Here is a 15,946-nt window from a genome sequence, read left to right as displayed (position 1 = left end):
CCAATTTACTGAATACTTATTCAGTACCTTTACCTGGGTGTCCTTTTAATCTTCACAATGACCTTATGAAGTAGGTAATATTTGTCTCCCTTTTATGCGTGAAGAAATTGAACTTAGACAGGGTAACTGTAATTGCCTGGGATTACACAGCTTTGCGGAGAAGGCAATGGCAACCCACTCCAGTACTCTTGCCTGGAAAATCCCATGGACGGAGGAGCCTGATAGGCTGAAGTCCATGAGGTCGCTAAGAGTCGGACATGACTGAGCAACTTCACTTTCACTTTTCACTTTCATGCATTGGAGAAGGAAATGGCAACCCATTCCAGTGTTCTTGCCTGGACAATCCCAGGGATGGGGGAGCCTGGTGGGCTGCCGTCTATGGGGTCGCACAGAGTCTGACACGACTGAAGCGACTTAGCAGCAGTAGCAGCAGCAGCACACAGCTTTGGGAGAATCTGACCAAGTAGCTGTGCCTCACAATGTTGTACTGTTTGTTAATTCAGCAAGTCTATGGCCCTCAGGCCCTCCTGAAGTTATACTTAAACAGAAGAGCCATGACTTAGAAAATGAAGTGTTGACTTCTGAGTTTTGTTTTTTATCAAGAGATATTTTAACCAGCTTGGGACAATGAAGAGCAAAATGATTTCCAATGCCTTAACTTCTCTCTCCTAATAAATTAGCCAAAACATATTAACCAAGGAGAATTGGCTATCCAGATGAATTCCTGGTTATTATTACACACTGCAGCTTAAATGAAAATTGCCCTTTTGGGCTCACATGAACAGCACAGCACTTGGCACACACAGGCGCCCAGCAGGGAAAATCCACCTATGGGTGTGTTGCACAGGGATGTTCACAATGCAGGGGCCAGCTGTCCGGGGAGCAGCCCAGGGAGCCCCACCCCTATTTCTCCTGGCACATCTCTGCTGGCCAGCGTGCTCCTGCCAAGGGCACTTCTACTATCAGGGCTGCCTCTGGGATTTGGAGTTGACAGAAGCCTCTGGAGCATTTTTTAAAATTTAAAATTGCTCAACTTTGCTGAGCGGGTGAAGAGTGAAATAAAGACTGCTTCACCACCTGGGTAAGTGCCAACTCCTTCCTTAAGGTAACCCGGGCAACCTGACCTCCACTCTCAGGGGTGAGGCAAGCAGAGTGCATTGCCATAACAAGGGAAATGACAGGAAAGGCTGTGCTGGGCTTTGATTACCTGCAGTGGTGTGATTACGGTACCTTTGATGTTGATAATCCGCCCACGGCCCTTCATCTCAGCGCCTGTCCTTGGAAGTTTGGACTCAGGCAAACCAGGGTAATCACCTTCAGCTCCAGATTGTGCCGGGGGGCCAGACTGCATCGAGTCTTGGGGAGCAGCGAGTCCAGGCGGCTGCAGCTGCATTTCCCCCCAGGGCCAGGAAAGGTTCTAATTCAAAAACAAATGTATTTATCACTCCCAACCGCTCCACAGGGCAGGGCATCCTGCCTCTGGGTGGAGTGTCAGTATGCAGTGGGAACAGTGGCAGGCGGCCAGCGGAAATTTCACATTTCACCAAGGTTCCTGCCACTCTGCAGTGGTCCTGCAGATCCAGCATCACCCAGTGGAGAGAGTCCAGCCTCCCAGCCAGCCCTGGAGACACAGGCACCAGGCCAGAGCCAGGCCCTCAAACTGCCAGCCAGCCAACCCCTGCCACTGGAGGCCGAGCCCTGAGACTCAGCCATCCCCACCTGGTGACTAAGGTTCTTTCTAAGCCAGGAGTGTGGGCCAAGGGGGAAATCCACCAGGAGCAGGCAAGGGGCGGTCTGTCTGGATCCCCACGACATACGTGTGTGAGCACCCTGTGTAAGAAGCCCGAGGCTTCTTCTGCTTTAAGACAAGGTTGCCTTTAGCTGGGGGGCCGTCAGGCCACCTGGACATCGTCCAGAGAGAAAGAAAGGAACTGCAGACAGCTGCAGTTCTCCAGTGTGCCGGCCTCCAGGCTGCTGCCCGGTCCAGACTCCGCCAATCCAGGTTTTACCACTGCTGGTGATCTTTCCACCACAGACTAGAGTTTCTCTCTCTCCAACTGGACACTCTCCTGGAAGAAGTGCACACCCTCTGTGCCATACCTGGTTCTTCCTGGACCCACCTGTCCCTTCTCAACATTCTCTCCTTCAGATGCCTCACTCACCAGCCCCCACTCCGTGAGCAGGCCATGCACTTTCATAGCCCCCCAAATAGCCTTTAACTTGCTGCTCATGTTCAGGCCAGCTCCAATGTCATCTCCTAGGTGGGGGCTCTCCTACATTTTCTACCCACATCCACACAGAACTCGAATGCCTGCCTCCCTTCATAGTCCTTCATAGCTGTATGTACCTACCCCTAGTGTAACAGTGAACCACATTGGAGCTGATTCACTGATTACAAGTCCACCCCTCTGATTATGAGCTCAATCCAAGTAAGGGCTCCTTTTGCATTCATCTTTTCTCTGTGAGTGATTGGTACAGCTCCTGGCACATAGTAGGTGCCAGTAAGTGGAAAGAATGAATGAGCAGATGTCCAAAATCATCCTTTTTCCTTGGAGAATCTTTTTACTTAGGAGGATATAATCCAATTCTGAACCATCTAGGGGCCAAGGGACATTTATGTGTGGAAAACTGGACAAATTCTGCCTTTCCTCCAAGCCTAGAGAAAGCCCAAGGCAAAGAAAGCAACGTGCAAACTAACCACTTCATGATAAGTGTACTCTCAGATGCTAACAATTTTACTGCCTGTTAAAAGCAAAGCAGAGGATGAGGTGGTTGGATGGTATCACCAACTTGAGGGACATGAGTTTGAGCAAGCTCCTGGAGTTGGTGATGGACAGGGAAGCCTGGCGTGCTGCAGTCCATGGGGTTGCAAAGGGTCGGACAGGACTGAGCGACTGAACTGAACTGAAGAGCAAAGCCAAGCCACACACAGAAACTTCCTGAACATCCCCCACCAAGCATTAGTTGACTGCCCTGCTGGAATTTTGATGACAATACTAGGCATCTGGGTAAAGGCACACTGTGCAAGAACAGGGGATTCTGACGATGCTTTTAGGTATAAATCTTCTGCCTTTCACTTCTGCAGGCATGGCATCCTGACAGAAGGGGAAATGGTACAGTGTCCTTGGTTTATGAGCTGAGCTGTTTCATTCTTACAAAATTCTGAACTCTCTGTGTCAGAACTGTCAGTCTCTTAAGATTCTTTTGCTTTAAAAAGGATTATCATTATTATTATTCTTATTAAGATAGTTGTTGAGACTCACCTCCTCTAAAAACAAAACAGTCTAAAATCTGAAGCAAATATTCCAACTTTACCAAAGATAAAATTTATAATTTCAATATTCTGATCAAGGTCTAATTAAACAGAACAAATAAGCTAATGTATGTACTGGGCATTACACAGACAAAGCCTTTACATATATGTAATCTCATTGATAAGAGTTATTTTAACTCATCAGTCCCACGCTTGGCAAATGGGCAAAAATTTAAGTACTTTCTCCTAACCACCAATATTGCTGAGGGTCTCCCCTCACTCCAGTGCTCACCACAGCTGGAAAGGAAATCAAATACCTTTTCATCTCTAACACCTCCAGTCCCATTTCCAGGACAAGGAAGTCATAGCTCTACAGTACAGAAAGAAGCAGAGTGCCCCCTCCCCACATCCTGATCCACCCTCTCTCTTCAGCCTGTCTCTCTCCATTCCCCACCCGCACTCAGCCTTGCTGAACCACTCACAGTTCCAGGAATGCACCACACCCATCACCTCCCACAGCCCTCACCATCTCCACACCTCACTCCTACTCAGCTTCTGAGTCTTAATTAGATAGCACCTCCTCCTGGAAGCCTTCTGCTAGCTCCCAAGGCTGAATAAGGGCTCTTTCAGTCTGTTCCTAGCTCACCCTGTCCCTCTCCTTATCCCAACACTAATCATATTACCTTATGATCATCAATTACTTGTTTTTCTCGTCCTCTAGAGAACATTGTCCAATAGTCATAATGCCAGCTATACACGTAATGAAAATTTTCTAGCAGCCTCATTAAAAAAATAAAAATAGGTGAAAATAATTTAATAACACATTTTATTTAACCTAATATATCAAAAATAATATGATTTTCACATGTAGCAAGTATAAAACAATAGTTGAGATATTTTATAGGCACTTCTTTTCTTACAAAGCTTTGCCGACTGGTGTGTATTTTACAGCACATCTCCATTTGGGCATTTCAAGTGCTCGATAGCCACCTGAGGCTGGTGGCTACCACACGGGACAGTGGGGGTCTAACTTAAACTCCTGGGAGGCAGGCCAGAGTCTCAACCCCTCACACTCTTAATGTCTTGCACCGTGCTCAGCACACGGTCAGCAATGTGATGTCCTCATCCATTCGGGCTGCTCCAATAGAAATTCCACAGACTGGTGGTTTAAACAACAAATATTTATTTCTCAGACTTCTGGAAGCTGAGAAGTCTAAGATCAAGACACCGGCAGATTCAGTGTCTGGTGACAACCTGATTCCTGGTTCATAGCTGGCCATTCCTGATTCAAAGTTGGCCATCTTTTTACTGTATCCTCACATGGCAGAAGGGATAAAGAAGTTCTCTGGGGTATCTTTTATCCAATTCAGGAGGGCTCTACCCTCATGACCTAATTACCTCCCCAAAAGTCCCACCTCCTGATACCATCACATTGGGGGATAGGGTTTAACATATGAATTCTCAGGGACACAAACGTTCCATTGATCACAGTGAACAGTGTCTGTGAATGACTTCATCCCCCAAGAAGGGAGGCTGGTTGTATGAGTGCCTCCCTGTGGCCCAGAGCAACAGGTGTCTATAATATAAGGTGCAAGTTAGCACGTGGTTGGTTTAGTTGCTAAGTCGTGTCTGACTCTTGCGACCCCATGGACTGGGAACCTACCAGGCTTCTCTGTCAATGGGATTCTCCAGGCTAGAATACTGGAGTGGGTTGCCAGTTCCTTCTCCAGGGGATCTTCCCAACCCAGGAATCAAACCCAGGTCTCCTGCATTGCAGGAAGATTCTTTACCAGCTCAGCCACAAGGGAAGCCCTAGCACATGGGGGCTTAGTCAAAATTCTGTTCTGGTGAAACTCCCCTAATAAAAGAAAAGCGGCCAGATTATGGGCTGATCACATCAAGTTTCAAGCCTTACTCAAATGACAGAAATACAGGTTCAACAAAGCAAACTAATCAGCCCCTTGGAATTTAGGGCAATATAATTTAACCTTCTTGTAGGATTGAAACCAAAATGGAAACACAGCATCTCCAGGAGACTTCCTTGAAATGGCTCAGCCAGAAACATTGTCTGCCATGGGAGCAGGAGACAGGAAAGAAGCCCGAGGCTGAGGAGGATGGACAAGTGTGAAATCATCTGGGTCCTACCCACTCTTTGTTTCCAGATTCCTAGAGTTTTTATCCTAAAAGCTGATACTTTTAAAAGTGCTTTTTGGAAACAGCAAAGCACTGGTGCCAGGAAAAACAATGACATCAGCCCCAAACCCTAGAGAAGCAGCCTTTAGGAAGACCTCAAGGATGCGTGAGGAGGTGACACTGCCCAGCTGAGGATGTGTGGTCTGTCTCTGCTCTGCCCACACAGATAGTTCTAGATTCCTGAATACACGCATGCCAGGGGCTTCCCAGGTGGCGCTACTGGTAAAGAACCCGCCTGCCAATGCGGGAGAACTAAGAGACTCTGGTTCAGTCCCTGGGTTGGGAAGATTCCCCCTGGAGGAGGAAATGGCAACCCACTCCAGCATTCTTGCCTGGAAAATCCCATGGACAGAGAAGCCTGGTGGACTATAGTCCATGGGGTCACAAGGAGTCAGACATGACTAGACTTAGCTCAGGACTCCTGACACAACAGCTGCTAAACCCGCAGTTCTTAAATTGGGCGGGCAAGATTAGAATCCTTTCAGTTCAGTTTGGTTCAGTTCAGTCACTCAGTCGTGTCTGACTCTTTGCGACCCCATGAATCGCAGCACGCCAGGCCTCCCTGTCCATCACCAACTCCTGGAGTTCACTCAGACTCACATCCATCGAGTCAGTGATGCCATCCAGCCATCTCATCCTCTGTCGTCCCCTTCTCCTGCCCCCAATCCCTCCCAGCATCAGGGTCTTTTCCAGTGAGTCAGCTCTTCGCATGAGGTGGCCGAAGTATTGGAGTTTCAGCTTTAGCATCAGTCCTTCCAATGAACACCCAGAACTGATCTCCTTTAGAATGGACTGGTTGGATCTCCTTCCAGTCCAAGGGACTCTCAAGAGTCTTCTCCAACACCACAGTTCAAAAGCATCAATTCTTCAGCGCTCAGCCTTCTTCACAGTCCAACTCGCACATCCATACATGACCACTGGAAAAACCATAGCCTTGACTAGACGGACCTTTGTTGGCAAAGCAACGTCTCTGCTTTTCGGTATGCTATCTAGGTTGGTCATAACTTTCCTTCCAAGGAGTAAGCATCTTTTAATTTCATGGCTGCAGTCACCATCTGCAGTGATTTTGGAGCCCAAAAAAATAAAGTCTGACACTGTTTCCACTGTTTCCCCATCTATTTCCCATGAAGTGGTGGGACCGGATGCCATGATCTTTGTTTTCTGAATGTTGAGCTTTAAGCCAACTTTTTCACTCTCCACTTTCACTTTCATCAAGAGGCTTTTGAGTTCCTCTTCACTTTCTGCCATAAGGGTGGTGTCATCTGCATATCCGGCATTATTGATATTTCTCCCGGCAATCTTGATTCCAGCTTGTGCTTCTTTCAGCCCAGCGTTTCTCATGATGTACTCTGCATAGAAGTTAAATAAGCAGGGTGACAATATACAGCCTTGACATACTCCTTTTCCTATTTGGAACCAGTCTGTTGTTCCATGTCCAGTTCTAACTGTTGCTTCCTGACCTGCATACAAATTTCTCAAGAGGCAGATCAGGTGATCTGGGATTCCCATCTCTTTCAGAATTTTCCACAGTTTATTGTGATCCACACAGTCAAAGGCTTTGGCATAGTCAATAAAGCAGAAATAGATGTTTTTCTGGAACTCTCTTGTTTTTCCATGATCCAGCGGATGTTGGCAATTTGATCTCTGGTTCCTCTGCCTTTTCTAAAACCAGCTTGAACAACTGGAATTTCACGGTTCACGTATTGCTGAAGCCTGGCTTGGAGAATTTTGAGCATTACTTTACTAGCGTGTGAGATGAGTGCAATTGTGCGGTAGTTTGAGCATTCTTTGGCATTGCCTTTCTTTGGGATTGGAATGAAAACTGACCTTTTCCAGTCCTGTGGCCACTGCTGAGTTTTCCAAATTTGCTGGCATATTGAGTGCAGCACTTTCACAGCATCATCTTTCAGAATTTGAAATAGCTCAACTGGAATTCCATCACCTCCACTAGCTGTGTTCATAGTGATGCTTTCTAAGGCCCACTTGACTTCACATTCCAGGATGTCTGGCTCTAGGTCAGTGATCACACCATCGTGATTATCTGGGTCGTGAAGATCTTTTTTGTACAGTTCTTCTGTGTATTCTTGCCATCTCTTCTTAATATCTTCTGCTTCTGTTAGGTCCATACCATTCCTGTTAGGTCCATCAAGCCCAAAGAAAGAGTGAAAGATATCTTTGCATGAAATGTTCCCTTGTTATCTCTAATTTTCTTGAAGAGATCTCTAGTCTTTCCCATTCTGTTTTTTCCTCTATTTATTTGCATTGATCGCTGAGGAAGGCTTTCTTATCTCTTCTTGTTATTCTTTGGAATCCTTTAGGGGACTGGTTAAATAACCAGATTGCTGGCTGTCACCCTTCAGAGAGTTTCATTCAGTTGTTCTGTATTGGGTCCCAGGAAATACGCATTCTTACCAAGTACCTTAGGAAATTCTGATTGGGAGTTCCACACTTTGAGAAAAACAACCCTGAATAATCAATTCACTTTTCTCTCACCTCTCTTTTCTAAACACCCTGAAAGTTGTACCTTCTAGGAGACAAGAATAGCCATGTGGTTCCCACACTACCTAACAGCTCCCAGCTGAGAAGGCAAGAGGGCATTGAGATCCAGGTGCCTGGCATGGGCCTGTGCCCACCCAAAGGAACAAGCACTCTTTCTTTGGATAGCGTGCATGCCAAGTTACTTCAGTCGCATCTGATTCTTTGCGACCCCAAGAACTGTAGCCCGCCAGGCTCCTCTGTACGTGGGATTCTCCAAGCGAGAATACTGGAGTGGAGTATTTCCTTCTTCAGGGAATCTTCCTAACCCAGGGATCAAAACCACTTCTCATATCTCCTGCACTGGCAGGCAGGTTCTTTACCACTAGTGCCACCTGAGAAGCCCTTCTTTGGACAGAGTGAAGTGAAGTGAAGTCACTCAGTCGTGCCTGACTCTTTGCAACCCCATGAATAGTAGCCTGCACCAAGCTCCTTCATCCATGGGATTTTCAAGGCAAGAGTACTGGAGTGGGTTGCCATTTCCTTCTCCAGGAAATCTTCCCAACCCAGGGACCGAACCCAGGTCTCTCACATTGTAGACAGATGTTTTACTGTCTGAGCCACCAGGGAAGTCCTCTTTGGATAGAGGCATCTCCAAATGCAAGCCCTCTGCCCTAGAGTGCAGCTGGGTCAGCCCAGAGTGGGTATATTTTCTCCTGATTTGTGGCAAAAATACAATATAGGCTAGTGGCAGCTCCAAATCTGTTGTCCAATGTCTTGGACACTGCATCTTCCTCAGACCCCAACAGCTAACAACCTCAACCTGTCATTGCTCTTGAAGGTGGAAACCAGAAGTGGGATTGACAGCTCATCACTTTCCTTGTGCATCACTAGCCAGCCAACAGCAGCGAGGTCCTTCCTGGGCCCTGAGGATGCTGCGGCAGTGTCAGGCCGGGCAGTGGGTCAGCACCTCCCTGAGCGATCCCCACCAGCGTCTCTGCATGAATGAGGACTGCACTATCGCCTCACTGTGTCTCTCTCCTGGAAGGGCTCTGCCTCACTGATTTCATCTGCAGATGACAGATTTCTCCTGGGCTTGGTGGTTACTAAATAGGAATGACGGCTCTGTGCGAATGGCTCCTGTACACATATCCAGGTTACCTGGCTTTCCAAGGGAGCGGGCTGCTGAATGGGATGGACGCCCAAGTGACCGACTATATTTCTACAAATTCTCTTTTCACTCTTCAATTCTCCCCCAACTTTTAAAATTTTCTGAACTGGATGAATACTTTATGACACCCTATGCCTGTCAAGGCAGACAAAGAGCAGGTCACTGGACGTGCTGTGAATCTCAGATGCAACCTTGGGTGAAGTGAAAGAGGACTCCCTCCAGCTGCTAACAGTGAAGAAATGCAATCTGGGCTGGGCTGGGAACTCTAGCTCTGCTACAACCTGGCTAATCACTACTGGGCAAAGGACAGGTAAGCATTTGCAGCCTAGAGAGAAAAGACATCTGAAAATGACTGAAGAGTTTAGTAAAAAGACAGCTGGAATCTGAACCTACCTCTTTTTGTTCAGGGGACAGTTATGCGTTGCCTCTTCCCATCATGTCACAAGCATTGATCGTCCAAGGTCCAGGGAGACCCAGGTCCCTCAAAGAGCTCACTCACAGAAGAGAGGGTGGTGTAGGTATAAACACATACTTACAAGAAAATGTGGTGGATAGCAAGAAAGAGAGAGGCACCACCAAGCACTGTGGGCGCCCAAGAAAGAAGGCGCCAGAGGGTGTCAACAGTGCCCTGAGTGGAGCATGGGGAAGAGCCAAGAGAGGAGCACGTGCAAAGGCCAAGGTGCACTGAGCTCACATCGCCAGGTAAGACAACGCATGGCCATGCCTGCCCGCTGAAGTGCAGGGTGAAGGAAGGGAGTGGCTGGGGACAAGACGAGCAGGCCACTGAGGCTGGTCGCGCCTCTGCATTATGTGCTAAACGATCTGGAATTTCTCCGGGAGGATTCCTTGAAGGTTTTCATTTTTGCTTTCTAAGCAAGGAAGTAACTAAGATCAAACCAATGTTCTTTGCTTTCTTACTTGCTCATTTAAATGAACTAGTTTTAAAAAGTAATTTGTGCACATGTCAGCAAAATTCAAACTCTTCCAAGAGCCGTACAGAAGGCAAACCTCCTTTCTACCCACTACCACCAAACTCTGAGTCTTCATAACCCATGAGCAACCTCTCTCTCTAGTTCTGTGTATATCTTATATAGAAATATCATACACAAGTATATTCATAAAGGATTAGAGGGTATTGTTGGCACAAATCCACTCAGCCCAGGGGACGAGTCCACTACACACTTGCCTGCCAAGTTGCTGCCTTGCATGGGCTGGATATACCAGAGGGGGCATCTATTCCTAACTTGTTAGGAATAGGCACTCACATAGGCACTCACTCATTCTTACATCTTTTATTTATGTAGAAGGAACCGTATTCTATATTCATTGTGTAATATCTTCCTTTTGGTATTTTGGCCACCTGATGCTAACAGCTGACTCACTGGAAAAGTCCCTGATGCTGGGAAAGATTGAGGGCAGAAGGAGAAGAGGGTGTCAGAGGATGAGATGGCTGGATGGCATCACCAATGCAACGGACATGAACTTGGGCAAACTCCGGGAGATGGTGAGGGACAGAGAGGCCTGGTGTGCTGCAGTCCATGTGGTCGCAAAGAGTCGGACATGACTGGGCCACTGAACAACAACACCCTCATTTACAGAGCACCACAGAGAGAAATCCACCTGGACAAAAGTGGGCTCTGAGCATTCTTTAGTGCCTAGCATCCTTATGGTAGCAAATGAATGCTTACCTCAAAGCAGCTGAAATAAGAACCGGAAGGCAAAGGGCACTCACCCAGCTTCAGCACATCACCAGCTGGACTTCAGTAGGCTCCATTCTCCAGCCACACTTCCTTGGCTTAGCTCCTGCCTCAGGATCTGGCTTCAGGTCTTGTGGGAGCTCCAGGCTTTCCCCCAACTGCAGCTGCTCCAAGTCTCATATTCATCCTGATTGGATAAGATTTTGTTTTCCATGAAACAGTTCTGAGGCCAGGGAAACATGATGGACTGACTGGCTTCCACCAACTGGGTCTACCCCTAGAGATGGGACAGGGATCAACATCAAGCAATCATTAGAAGGGACAAAAGGGAATGGATTTTAGAATAAACCAGCAAATGGTCCTCACAAAGTCCATCATCCAGTTACCATCATTCATTTCGATAGCTCTTACCAATGGTTCTTCAACTTGTTTCTAGTATCTTGCCGTTGTAAGCAATGCCACAATTGACATCATCACACATATATCTTTGCATGTACAAGGGTATCTATAGAATAAATTCCTGGAAGAATTGAATCAAAGGGTGTCTGTTCTTATAACTCTGATAGACATGACCATATTGCCCCTCAAAGGGGCACCCATTCACACCCACAGCATCTCTGAGATGGCTCATTTCCACATATACTGGCCTGTGTGTTGTCTTTCTAAGCTTTCTTAGATCTGTACTTAACAAAGTTCAGTTTGACAACCGTGTGGTTAATGGATAGGAAGGGGAATAAGAGTGAGATAAGAAAAGCAGTTACATAATTACAGTAATAAAAAGAAGAGATGATAAGGACTTGAGCCATGAGAACTGCCAAGGGTGTTTGAAAATAGGAGCAGGATTAAGGTGTGTGTCTTCCAGGACAATGTGGCAGTGGAAAATGTAACATTGTGCTGAAAATTTCACACGGAGAAGACTTTGTTTTGACAAAAAGAATATAGAAAAGAAGGAAAAAAGAAGTAAGGGAGGGAAAGAGGGAGGAAGGAGTAAGGGAAAGAATGGGAAGGGAAGGAAAGGAAAAGATTCTATTATTAAAACTTTTCCAGTTGGAAATAATAAATAAGCTAAGTACCAAAGACCTTATGTGCTTCCCTGGTGACTCACTGGTAAAGGACTTTCCTGTTAATGCCGGAGACGTGGGTTTGATCCCTGGGTTGGGAAGATCCCCTGGAGGAGGGCATGGGAACCCATTCCAGTATTCTTGCATAGAAAATCCATGAACAGAGGAGCCTGGCAGGCTACAGTTCATGGGCTCACAAAGAGTTTGACATGACTTAGTGACTAGCCAACAACAACCAAACACCTTAACACAGACTCTACATTGAGAATTTGGGTCAAACACACTCAGATCTCAAAAACAAACAAACCTAGAGACGGAATAATGTGTCATCAGAGAACACGTTAAATAACGCTCGAAAAGCACATTCTGTAAATGTTTAACAGTCTGCAGTGTGAGACAATATGACGATACTGGTCTCATTCAAGCAGAATAAAGCGCTGAATCCTAAGGACTGCTGTTCCACTCTAGAAAAACCTCTCCTCTCTGGGTCCGCCCCTTGGAGGTGGTAGACAGGAGAGCACTCAGCTGACACCCAGATCCTTTGTACACCGTAGGCCCTGCAGCAAACGCTGGCAGTGGTCTCAGGTCAACCCCTGACATCTTTCCCCGGCTTCAGAATGACTGTTAAAAAACTCTTGATTATGTTTAAAATCTTCTCATGAATATAACTGCATATGAATGCACTTTGCAACCAAGGCCCATAAAACCCTCTGTGTTGCTCACATGTCTCAGAATGGCTAAAATTATTTCTCCACTGGGTGCAGTGACAAGGGAAAAGAAGTATTTCTTAGTCCAAATCCCCTGACACTGTAGCTACCCACCCAGTCCTGCTTTTCTCACTGTCTGAACCAACCGTCCTGCGATCTTTCTTCCCTACAAAATTCCTGAAGGAGAAAACAAAAAGGAGAACATTTTTGAAATAGTTGCAAAGGTGGGGGAGAAGAAAGCAAACATATTTTTTGGAGGTTGAACGTGCCCATGGGAAAGAGGGTCAGATAGACAAGGTAGGGTGTGGTGAGGGGTTAGTCCTGGGTAGAACAGTCCAGGTCATATAGTGCTGTATCTGGTGAAAGTCCCTGGAGGAGGAACCAGGAAGTTTGCGGACCTGAACATCACAGCTAAAGCGGTTCACCAGGTGCTTCGAAGCCACATGAGCACCCACTGCGCCCCTCGGAGCAGGGCCACATGCTTGAACCCTGCCCAGCACTTGTATGCTCTACAGCCACCTGCTCTCCGCTCAGGGGGAACTCTCTCCAGCAAAAAGTCTCAGTCTACCTTGGTTTCTCTTATTTCCCAGTGTAGGCATATAATTGGTGCATCTTTGCCAGGATGCCAAGGAGCCCAGAGTCCAGAGAATTCCCTGAGCCCTCAAACCCACACTGGCCAGGCCCTTCAGTGTAGCCTGGAGCCCTGGGTACTGACTAAGCAGGAGCCAGTAGGCCCCTGGTAGGAAGGAAGATCTCTAGGCAGGGGAAGGTTTTTCCCTCAAAGCCCTTACTGCAGCCAGGTTGAAAAGCCAGGTCTGGAATGCCATGTCCCTGGCCCCACTCCCAGTCCCATCCCCTATTCCTGTCCGGCACTCTCTCAAGGATGCAAGGATGGGAAGCCCTGCCTCCTCCGTGATGCTCCCGCTTGACCCCCACCCACAAGAGGATCTCACTCAATCTCCAGTCAATCCCTGCTGTCCATAATCGTCACTGCAGGAACTGTCTGCTCAGCAAGAGTCCCCACTGGACACCCACAGGTCTCCCCGCAGCAGGCAGTGTGGTGCAGGGACGCACGGGAGACACTCGGCCATGGAATCAGGCCATGCTATTTTATCTCCCCACCATCCAATTCTGGAAAGAATCAGGTTTCTTGCAGCTGAGAGTCTAAAGGGTGATAAAATCCTCTACTTACTGTCAATCAAGTCACCTTGCAGGCCCCAAAGAGTCCTACTCTGACTGTGACTAAGTTTCACCTCGCAGGCCCACGGAGTTGCGCTCTGATGGTGAGTAAGTTCCTGCTTCCTCAGGGTCCCTCCCTCCTTCCTTCCACCCTCTGCCTCTGCCCGCCCGCCCCTCTGCCCCCACCACTAGCCTCCCCAGAGCCTGGAGCTAGGAAGCCTCTGGACCCTGCCCTTCATTCTGAAAAAAAAAAAAAGCATGAATTCTTTTTCCAAATGGAGCCTTCCTTAGGTAAACTTCCCTCTTGCTACTATTAAAAACCTTGCATAGTATAATTCTGATGTATTTTTTGCTTTAAAAACCCCTTCCACCAAGGATAGGGCTGAGGTGCAATAAAGTGAGTGAAGAAACAGACGGTTTTGCCGTAAAAAAGCAAATTTCTTCCTCTGAGAAATTACTTTCGATGCCTGAAAGAGTTAATGGCATTCCCTAATGGCACCAGGTGTACCAGGAGGCGGCCCTCCGAGAGGTGGAGCCCACAGCTGGCCCCGAGTCCAGGCAGGGCAGGAACGTGGGTATAGCCTGTGCCCTCCTTGGCACTGCAGTGGGAGCCAATTTGTAAACAGCCACTTGAACTCCATCAGGGCCAGTGAGCCCCTTGCCGAAATCATGTTTTCCCTTTCCTTACAAAGCTGTTTCCTCAGCGGGTTCAGGGAGGAAACCCCTGAGTAAACAGAGAGCACGCCGCTGGCCCCAAGGTTTCTCCAGGGACGCAGCCCCAGGCGAAGCCCACTTTCAATCTTCCTGCCGGCCCTCAGCCCATCACAACTGTTGTCCCATAAAGTTGTTGCTTTCAACTCCATTTGCTTCAGAGTCTGAAGGGAAAGCTTACAGCAAGGTGGGGGGAAATCTCGAGGCAGACGTCTGCTGAAGGCCCTGAAGCCCTAGGCCCCTCCCTGCCAGAGGGCCCACCCTCACCCCACCCACGGCAGCAGAACAATGGCTCCAGTTAAGCCAGGGAACTCCACAGGCTTCCAAGTTGGCTGGTTTTCAGCATCTGTGTGGTTTGGGGGCCTCATCTTGTGTCTAGGGGTGGAGATGAGTCAGAAGTAGCCAATGTGAGACCACAGAGGCATGGATACAGTAGTTCTCCCCATTTTAGAGGTGGAAGCCTGAGGCTCAGAGGTCAATAGCTGAGGACTAACAAGATCAGAGGTCTAGTCCAAGGCTATCCAGTTGGAAATCCCACATCTTAACCAGAACTCTTTATCCATCATGGGCTGGTACTGACTGGGGCCATGGCCACAAAGCAGGCTCACCATCTGGACAGGAAAGCCCTCGATGTACTGCCAAGCTCAAAGGCTGGCTCAAGAAATATGTGGGCTGACCTCAGGAGGGGCCCAAGGAAAGCAGGTTTTGGCAGTAGCAGAAGACTGTCCTTGGCCAGTATTATCGTTGCTATTTGGTCCAGAAACTCAAGAAACAGCAGATAATCTCCACCACTTACTTACTGGTCCAATCTTGAGCAATTTATCCAATCTCTGTGTGCCTCAATTTTCTCATCTGTAAAATGGGAATAATAAGAGCCCCGACCTCATATGGTGGTTGTGAGGATTAAGAGACTTAACGTGTGCAAAGCACCTAGAACAATGCCTGGCACATGGCAAACACTGGATATTACTGATAGTATCATTGTCATCATACTCCTCTTCATCACCATCAGCATCACCATCATCTTGGTCTGATACCTCCCCCAACTTCTCTCCAGGCAGAATCAAGCACTCCTGCCCATTACTCCCACAGTCTTTAGTGACACCTTGATGACAGTCCTCATCACTTTGTATCAATGCCTCTAATCTGAGCAGGAATTTTGACTTTCCATCTCCGTATCTTCAGAGCCTTCTACAGTGTCTGGAACATAATGGATATACAGTAAACATGTGTCAGATGAACGAAAAATGGTGCTTGATTCTAAAAATAACTTTCAGATAAATCACAAAGCGTATCTGATTTTCATAAGATTTTAACATATGCCTTAGATCATGCCTTAGAAATCAGAACATCATAATAAGGTAAGAAAATTGAAAGGGCTTTCCAGGGTGGCATGTCAGACACACATAAGACATTTTTACTGTTACAATCGTTCTATCAAATCAAAGAAACAAATCCCATTTAAAGCACTGTGCCCCTGGTGCCCTAAAGACCTCTCC

At 47.4% G+C, this 15,946-nt stretch overlaps 2 long non-coding RNA genes across 3 annotated transcripts in view; one reads left to right on the top strand and one right to left on the bottom strand.

Moving 5' to 3' along the window:
• LOC147378548 (uncharacterized) overlaps positions 1-13,855 on the bottom strand; it is a 33,431-nt gene extending 19,576 nt beyond the window's left edge. Inside the window, exons 1-2 of one of the 2 annotated variants that reach the window (XR_015147739.1) lie at positions 13,750-13,855; positions 10,825-10,976 (exon numbers count right to left, since the gene is read on the bottom strand). This is a non-coding gene — a long non-coding RNA (uncharacterized LOC147378548). Of the gene's footprint in view, positions 1-1,230; positions 1,504-10,824; positions 10,977-13,749 lie in introns of those variants that run through there. The other variant, XR_015147738.1, reaches the window with a different exon arrangement.
• LOC147378549 (uncharacterized) lies at positions 915-11,530 on the top strand. Its single transcript, XR_015147742.1, has 3 exons — positions 915-1,081; positions 8,763-9,794; positions 10,466-11,530. It is a non-coding gene; the product is annotated as an uncharacterized LOC147378549 (long non-coding RNA).
• Positions 13,856-15,946: the final 2,091 nt, after the last annotated feature.

Source organism: Bos grunniens, chromosome 2 (assembly GCF_055505025.1).
Source record: "Bos grunniens cultivar Pamir isolate PY7600 chromosome 2, Bosgru_T2T1.0, whole genome shotgun sequence".
Taxonomy (NCBI): domain Eukaryota; kingdom Metazoa; phylum Chordata; class Mammalia; order Artiodactyla; family Bovidae; genus Bos; species Bos grunniens.
Note: the sequence above shows the minus strand (reverse complement) of the source record. Positions and strands in the feature narration are given on the sequence as shown.